At 35.4% G+C, this 9,871-nt stretch overlaps 1 protein-coding gene across 9 annotated transcripts in view; it reads right to left on the minus strand.

The window, feature by feature from the left end:
* Positions 1-9,871, minus strand: part of LOC106878895 (receptor-type tyrosine-protein phosphatase kappa) — a 594,862-nt gene that overhangs the window by 565,137 nt on the left and 19,854 nt on the right. The window lies entirely within an intron of this gene.

Raw genomic sequence — 9,871 nt, forward strand, 5'->3', positions numbered from 1 at the left:
GTATATATTTACACACATATTCAGTCTTATACAATAGCGTATATTGTGTTAGCGTACTTGCTTTAAGGGCAATGAGTCTACGTGTAGCGTGTCTATATTTAAATGCATGTATATGTGTATATATACATGCATACAGACAGACAGACAGACAGACAGACATATACGTTTAGAAGTGTGTGTGTGTCTATACCTATGTACTTTGTTATAAATACATGTACAAATTTATATCATGCTACACGAGTCAGTCACGAATTAACTTTTGTATGTGGGTGTGTGTTTCTGTGAAAGCAGGCTTAGAACAGCTGTGCTGATTCTGCTACTATTATGTAGACTGTTGCTTGTGTGCATTAGCTTAATATCTGTGTGTGCGCGTGCATGAAGCAATAGGACGAAAAGGTTCAAAAGAATTATTTACAGAACGAATTTTGCTATCAATATAACGCGTCTCCTCCCTGCATGCAACACACACACAGAGGCACACATATACACGATGTATACACATTAGAAAGAGAGAGATTTGGTTAGAGACTATAAGGCACCATAAAATGGCATAAAAACCGTTGTTGGAGGGTAAAGGAGAGTAAAGAACCACGTGAAGAATGTGAGGAATACAAATACAAAGAAATAAAATCAAGGAAATGGAAAAAGTGCGCGGGATGGAGAATTAAATAGAGAATAGGTAAAGGGCTAAAAAATTGGGAGCGAGAGCAGAGTGGAGCTTCTTTGCTTATTGCCATTAATATAAGAGTAGCGAGTGTATGTAATATATGTTGATAGACAGACAGACAGATAGATAGATAGATAGATAGATAGATAGATAGATAGATAGATAGATAGATAGATAGATAGATAGATAGATAGATAGATAGATAGGTAGTTAGATAGTTAGATAGTGAGAGACAGAGAGAGAGACACAGAGAGAGACAGAGAGAGAGACACAGAGAGAGACACAGAGAGAGACACAGAGAGAGACACAGAGAGAGACACACAGAGAGACACAGAGAGAGACACACAGAGAGACACAAAGAGAGAGTGTGTGTGTGTGTGTGAAATATGAGACAGCAAAAGAGAATGAAATGGAGAAAGAAATTAAGAAACATACAAAGAAAGAGAAGGAAAACAAAGTGAAGGAAGAGCACAAACGAATGAATGTTTGATAGATTTGAGTGGGGAGGGCGATTACTAACCGTCTTTTCGGAAGGAAGTGAATAAAAACAAGATACATAGATAATGTGGTAAAGAGAAATGAGAGAGAGAGAGAGAGAGAGAGAGAGAGAGAGAGAGAGAGAGAGAGAAGAGAGAGAGAGAGAGAGAGAGAAAGAGAGAGAGAGAGAGAGAGATCAATAATATAATGTTGCATGTCTCTCAATGCTGGGTATATAGAGTGAACAGTAGTTAAACATTGCCCTACTCTCCTACAACCATCATCAGTCACAATCATCATCAGTCACAATCATCATCAGTCACAATCATCAGAACACAGCAACTCATTAAACTACTTTTATTTTAGTCTCTTACAATCTCCGTTCATATCTTTCTTCTTTCTCATTGTTTCAGTTCTTTTTAAAAATTATTTGCTTCTTTTTTTTTTTTAATTCTTTGTGTTTTATAATTTCCTTTTTCAATTCTTTTTTTTTCTTTCGTTTTTTTCCCCTCGTTCTTTCTTGCCTTTCGTCTTCAGATAATTTGGATTTCTTTTTACATTTTTTTTATCTTTACCTTTCTTTGAATATTTCTCTATTTAGTTCATCTTTTCAAGCAGCCTTGGTTTTTTTTTTTATCTCTTTTTTTTTTTGTACTTCTTCGGTACCTAACATAAAGAACAAAATATCCAAAAAACTTGTTTAATAACTTGGAAGGTCTAAAACTAAAAGCAAATAATGCGATCAATCCTACTGATATCGGATTAAACAGAAAAATCAGTTTCAATTTTCTTCCCTTTTGTAATTTTTTTCTTCATTTGCCTGTTATTATTTTTGTTTTTTTTTCTCTTGCATATATCTGATGGAATGACTGGAGAATATCAGAAAGCATATTTGGAGTTAATATTAACTAATATATGAGTATTCGGAATTAAACACACAATGACGAAATATAACTTCAAACATTTTTAATTTTACTATCGTAATAATAATGATAATAATAATCCTTTCTGCTATTGATACAACGCTTGAAATTTTGGGAGAGGGGGGGGGCTAGTCGATTACATTGGCCACAGTACTTGACTGGTACTTGTTTTATCGACCCCGGAGGCAAAGACGATGTCGGTGGAATTTGAACTCAGAAAGTCTGACGAAACGCTGTTAAACATTTAGTCCGGCGTGCTAACGATTCTACCAGCACGCTTTAACAATAGTAATCTTTTCTACAATAGGCACGACGCTTGAAATTTGAAGGAAGGGGATAGTCGAATACATCAACCCCAGTACTCAACTTGTACTTAATTTATCGACCCCAAAAGGATGAAAGGCAAAGTCCACCCCGGCAAAATTTGAACCCAGAGCGTAAAGACGGACGAAATGCCGCTAAGCATTTCTCCGGGGCGCTAATGATCCTGCCAGCTCACTGAATAATAACAATAATAATGATTATTATTATTATTATTATTATTATTATTATTCCTATCTACTAAATGCACAAGGCCTGAAATATTGGGGGAGGGGACTTGTCGCTTACCTCGACCCAATGTTTCCCTGGTACTTAATTTATCGACCCCGAAAAGGCAAAGTCGACCCCAGCAGAATTTGAACTCAGAACGTGAAGACAAACGAAACGCTGCTAAACATTTTGTCTGGCATGCTATTCTGCCAGCGCACTTTAATAATAATAATGACAACAACAACAACAATAATAATAATACCATCATGAAAGAAAGAAAAAAGGTTGATAAATATAGAGATCTGAGATTGAGATCACGAAGATGTGGCAGCTACGAGAGTCAAATATAAAGATTATCCCTATTGTCAGCGGAGCATTGGGTTCAATACGAAACAATCTGAAAAAACATCTGGAAACCTTAGGAGTACCCTACAATCTAGATGTATTGCAAAAGTCGGCATTATTTGGAACTGCACGCATATCGCGTAAAGTACTGTGTCTGAAGTCCTTGTTGTGACTTGACAAACTGTAGAAACACCCGGTAGACGCAATATCTTCAATCAACAACCTCACGATGAAATCAGAACGTAGCGACGAGCGAAATACTGCTAAGCATTTAACCCGGCGTGCTAACGGATCTGCCATTTGGAACCATTTGTTAGGTCACAGAGTAAGCTACGTTTCTAATCATTTGTTATTGATCCCTTTTGGAGCTTTGAATGTCCAAATCAAATCTGTTCACTTTTTTTCTTTATTTTTCTTTCTGTGGGTAGCGACAAGAAACAACGCACAACCTTCGCCTCATGCAGTTTTATTCTACGACTATTTTGTCTTTATGAGAAACCTGACTTTGAAGAATCTTCTTTCAAGCTTGTTCTTTAGTGAGTTGTATATCCAGCCAACGTCATCACGCCACCACCATTAATGTATCGACATGGCACTTATGAGATCTTCGAAGGACGATTAATCTTATTACGTTGTCTTTCTCCTTCTCGTCATCATCGTCATCATCAATATTGTTCTGAGGCGACGGGGGTTCTTTAACTTTTAAGAGTGGTACTTTTTTTCCTCTCCTCCCTAATTTACGTTTCCTCCAATGGTTTGAGCAATTGTTTCTGTTTTCATTACTAACTCACCTACACACATACACTTACATACACACACCCATACACACACACATTCCTTCTTTGCCAACTCTCTTTCTCACTCTCATCACAAGAGGAAGGGATGCTGCTGCTTTCAGTCACGGCAAGGAGATGAGGTACCTTATTGTTGGCTTTCAGACCCGAATATGAGCTAACTTATCCCCCACCTCTCGATTGGGTGATGTTTCCTTTTTATCCTTCGCGTCTGTGACATAGAACGAGGCCTTTTTTCAGCCATCCATGGATCTGCAACCACCAACAACATCACCCCTTTGGTAAAAATAGTAGTGCTATTGAAACAGCAGCCTTCGATCCTTGCCCAATCTTTTTGCAGTTTGTCAACTCTGCTGAGCAGAAAATGTTCAAGTGGCTTTTGCTGACACATCAATTACAACTGAGTTTCCGGTCTCACACCATCTGTTACATTGTATTAGGCTGAGGTATCTACAACAAGGCTCCGCTCAAGACTGATCTTTTGCTCCTTAGTGATCACAGTTCTGACTCACTCCAACCACATAGCGCTTCTTGCTATTTATGTTCTCATCATTCGTCTATATTGCTTTACAAAAGAACCAATAAACTAGGGTTCAATTTTAAACTTCTTGTATTGCACTGCCTTTACGCTGGGGTACAAACAGGAAACTCACTTTTCTATGAGCTTCATCTTGATCTTGGAGGTTTCTATACATCGAATACTAACCCAAATATTTTAGCTGATCTTTTAAAATGTACAAAAAAGGTAGCTTCTTTCTTGAGACAAAGGCTTTTCCTCCATCCACGATGCTGGTTCTTAACTTTATGGATCCCGAACGGGGTCAATAAAATAAAGTGGAACTCAAGAGATAAAGAATTATAACCAAATATTGCCAAGCCCGTGTACTATTTTATCAACACTAGCGGATTTAAAAAATGCATAGCGTTAGTGAAGTATATTTCTGTATGGAGACCTAAATACACGCTAATTTTATCGATAGCATTTGTAGAACACTGAAATTAATACCAAACAGGAATTGGCTCAGTCCCAATAAATCTACAATTGAAACCCTAGAAGTTTGTGCAGAGTTTAACATAGTAGCGTGTCTGAAGCGAAACTAACCTACATTATTTCAGAGTTAAGTACATCAATACCTCAATCGTCCAATCATAAGGACATCATTTCTTAAACTACATTTGATTTCAGGACCACGACAACATATGAGGAAATTAGGAAACTAGCATTAAAGAGTTTAAAGTGGAATAAATTGGTTTACCATTCAGAAGAAAAAAGGCGAACGTTTTGGCAATACTCTTCGACTAATTATTCTGCCCGAAACTCTAGACATTTCCTGTTTCTCAAAGCAAACCAATTTCTTCTGTTTTCGAACTCTTTATGCATTTGATTTGGTCTACTATTAGCACTATACTTCATTCACTAAACAATTTTATTAATCTGGATGCGACAGATGTAATGCATATCCGAATCGCAACATGGTGAGCAAAAGAAGGATTTTTCAATCATTGCATTATGAACAAGACAAGTAACTAAATGTTATGTTTCAATATGTCGAAACAAGAGTCACACGAATTGACAGTTTCTGATCAGCGTTCAATGAAAGCAACACAAAATGTATCGCTGAGTTAATACACGGAATGTATCTTAAACTAAACAGGAATTTTAAAGCCTCAATAACGATTGATTTATCCTAGAAATGTTAGTCGATTCATTTCATTCACCACAAAGATGTAACAGCAGGATGACAAATAGATAGATAAATAGATAGATAGACAAACAGACAGACGGACAGACGGATGGACGGACGGATAGATAGAGAGGGGGAGAGAGATTACATAAACATATGCATACATATATATGAACAGATATTTATGTGAACGTGTGTGTGTGTGTGTGTGTGTGTGTGTGTGTGTGTGTGTGTGTGTGTGTGAAGATGAATAGGAATAGCTTTTCTGATGATTTTGCAGCTGATTTATTGAATCATTGAAGCCATCTCTATTCATATTTTTCAAACACATAATACTGTAACAAGGATTATTTCTAACTTTACTATATATATATATATATATATATATATATATATATATATATATATATATATATATATATATATATATATATATATATATATATATAGTTACTCCCTGCTTCATGCGGATCTATATTCAATAAGCGACGATACCATCAATATCCTATGAAAAACACATCTGGGCTGAGGTATATCCGGTTATGTGCAGGTTGATGTACGAGACACGCCTATTTATATATTCTTGAGTTGTTTGGCCAATGTCGAAACTGGAACTTATCTCAAGGTTACGGTATCAAAACATCAGCAGTAAAATGTTCAAAGATTAAGAAGGAGTGTTTTAGGTTCAAAACTAACAAGTAGGAAATTATAAAAAACTAAAATTAACGTAATAAATCAGATTAAGTATTTAACAAGTAAAGGTTTGTTTGATTGCTTAATCTGGTGTTGGTGTAATTTTACAGAATGTAATGACTCAGTTAAGAAATAAAGAAACGGTGCCTGTTGGTTTTATGTCTATCAGGTGTTGATGTAAACTTCCAGGATTTAAGTTGCAAATTGTCGAAATGGTGACAAATTCTCAGCTCATTCAGACATTGTGCTTAGATAACTCACGAAGTATTTCAATATAAGACTACTTCTGACGGTGCTAAATTGTATTTTGTATTATTTATATAGAGCCTACTATGTTATGCTTAAAGACGCATCATTTTAACTTAGCCTCTGTCATTACTATGTAGTGTTTACGCTCCAACGTTCTGCTATGTTTTGCAGGGGTGACATTTAAATATATATTGTCACCTCGCTTGACTGATTGAGCTAGTATACGTTGGTGAAACACAAATGAATTCCCACTCAATCAATCTTGGAAAGCCGAAGCGATAGAATATGCAAAATATAATAATCACCTTATCCTATTTTGTTTAGTTACAAACTTTCTGGTTTTACACCATTTCCTACTTTTAACTATTAGCAAATAAAGGACGCATCTGGTCTAAACTCAAATGGTGTTATGAAGTGGAGACAGTCGAAGCACAACGGTGACATTACTGAATGGGATGTGCGGCTGAAGCAGTGAATATTTATACACAATGACGCACACATTATATACATGATAGTTTCTGTTTAAAGATAAAAACCCAAAAGTACATACAATACATAGAGTGAAGAAAACAGAAGCACACTTAGAAGTCTTGTTTAGTTTCCTTCTCCGCGCCATAGAATCTGCCAAAGAGTTCTAGAATTGAGAGACTTAGTTTTTATATCTGATAATATATATGATTGGTCGCATCCTGCTCGATTTCAGAGCAAAGAAGAAGCGGAAGTGTCAAAAATAGAATGATAACGATGAAAGCAGAAGGGTTGCAAAGGTCATTGTAGAGAGAAAGAAGTCAGTATTTTCTGGAACGAATTTTCTGGCAAGGCATTAAAGACGTAAGTTCGAGAAAGGAGAAGGTAATTAAAACGTATGTTAAGTCCCAGAAGTAGGAGAGAAAATTTACTGGTCAATGGTCGATGACTTCTTGTCTCCCTCGTACATTTTTGTTCTTTTGAGGATTAACTATTTTAAATGAATGGGAGAGAGTTATTTTTGATTTTCAACATATACTTAGTCAATGAAGAATGGCTAGATCAGTTGAAGTTTCTGAAGAGGTGGGTGTTGCAATTATATATGAATTTAAATAGGTTTATATTGTAGACATTCGATTCATGATTTGCCTAACAATGTATTGGCAAAGCTTAGTTAAACCTGAATTCACAGGGCATGAGTAAGGGTTGGGAGAGTTCGAGCCCTTTGTCAGATGTTTAACCTTTGAAAAGTGGTGAGGATCTTGGCAAAAAGAATAAAATTTTAATTGCGTTTGTCGTGAAAATTTGATAGTGTGTGTGTCAATATGGAAGTGTATTTCTGGGGGTTTTAAGAAGTTTCTAGATCCTAAGTTTTCTTCTTCAAAGCCATAGAGTGGAATATACCAACTAATATTTCGCGTTTTGTCTATTCCTATTTTTGGTTTTAGGCAAACTATACATGTGTTCCATTTTGTTCTTAGAACTGCTTCAAGATTAAGCAACGTTATATTATTGCAAGTATGTTTAATACATGATTACAGGAGTTAGAGCGATAATTGTTGTTGTTACTATTATCTATTCTCTTGTATCGAATACCTTTGTTTTCGTTATTAACAAATGGTGACATCACACCTCGGTCAATCAATACCAGATGAATTAATATTTTATGAATTCACATCAATGAATCGTATTCTATGTTACACATCAAAAATATGAATTTGGATTACAAGTATTTCCCTACTTTTTCATATTTAATGCTTTAATTGTTTATTTGTACAATAAAGAGTAATTTTAGGCAATTATACTGGATTTCATTCTACCTTATTCACTATTCGAAAGTGCTACGTATACATGCATTCGCACGCGTACACTTGAACGTCCATACCGAGAGATAATAAACTAATGCATAAATACATTTTATATGTGTTATGTGTGTGTGCGTGCGTGCGTGCGTGCGTGCGTGCGTGCGTGCGTGCGTGCGTGCGTGCGTGCGTGCGTGCGTGTATGTGTGTGTTTATGTTATCAATATCGAAGACAACCAGAATCACCCAGCTCGCAATTTCAAAACTGACACAAACACACGCACACACACATTTTTACTTGTTTCAGTCATTTATCAGCGGCCATGCTGGAGCACCACTTTAATTATAAACAGTTTAATTAAACCGAACAAGTAGCTTCGTTACTGTAGTGTTTCCCCTCCTTGAAAAATTTATTATGTTAAAAATAAGCTATTTGAGTCTGTTGGATTTGGAAATCCCACAATAAATATCGATTTAAATGTCTGCCTGAATTCATAGATTTCGGTTATTATTGCAGAATTATCAAAAGACGTGAAACTTCTTCCAAAGATAAAGGCCACACCTTTCAGAGCAAATGACATACAAGTGTCGTTTTTGAATAGTAAATCAACTTTTTAGTTTCTGAATGTTTGCATATGTTGCTGGAAACGTAAAAAGAAGTTCAGCGACCCTCTTGTTTTTTTTTTTATTTCGCTGTTATTTGCAAGAGACAACTTAACGTGATAAATTAATGCTTGAGAAAGACATATCGTTGAAGCGTCTGACTTTAGGGTTGTTAAGAAAAAAACGTTTCATGATGATACAGGAAAGTTTCGACTATTTATATTAGCTACGAAAGTAGAGACGTTTTGAGAGCTGTAACTCACTTTAATTCTAATAAAGATCTATGTTCCACTGGGAGCTGCTTATTTATAAGGAATATGGTAATTTTAGCAATAATGGAACGAAAATTTAAACTGTATAGCGCATTATACTATATATTTCGTTCTACAAAGCCACTATCTTTCAATGGGTTATTGTAATGAGCTGCACAAAGTACTCCTCGTCAAAGTATGAACTGAATATGCGCTTACTAATATTATTTATTAATTCTTTAATGATTGTTGATAAATTGTTGGAGTTTATATCAATACAGTGCAATTTTTTGTTAAGTCTGCTGAAGGAGAAACGTCTAGATATGGAGTTATGCCTATTACCTGTATTTGAATCAGATTCATATCTACTGAAATCGTAAAATCTAATTCTTTGAATTATTTTGGACACGTTCCTAGCTTATTCTGTGCCTATCTACAACTCGCTTATAGTTCATCACTATGTATTGAATACTTTTTCTTTGTTTACAAGCACAAGCTTTCCCCATATATATATATATATATATATATATATATATATATATATATATATATATATATATATATACACACATACACTGACCTACAAACGCACAGACGCACGCATACATACACACACAATACGCACATATATATAAATATACATATATATATATAACGCAATTTAATTTATCAAGCACTGTTCTCGCTATGTTACAAGATCAGAAAATGCAACGAAAGAGGATCCAGAAATTTTCTGCACAAAAAAAAATTTTCAAAACCTCTCTTAAAATATATCGTCGAGTTGAAAAGACAAGAGATCCAAAGATAGGGAGCCATATTTCCATTATAACAGGGACACGGAGACACCAAAGAAAGCAAGTCTCCCACCGAAACGCTAGCAACTT

The sequence above is a fragment of the Octopus bimaculoides genome, chromosome 8, assembly GCF_046866305.1.
Source record: "Octopus bimaculoides isolate indiv1 chromosome 8, ASM4686630v1, whole genome shotgun sequence".
Classification (NCBI taxonomy): Eukaryota; Metazoa; Mollusca; class Cephalopoda; order Octopoda; family Octopodidae; genus Octopus; species Octopus bimaculoides.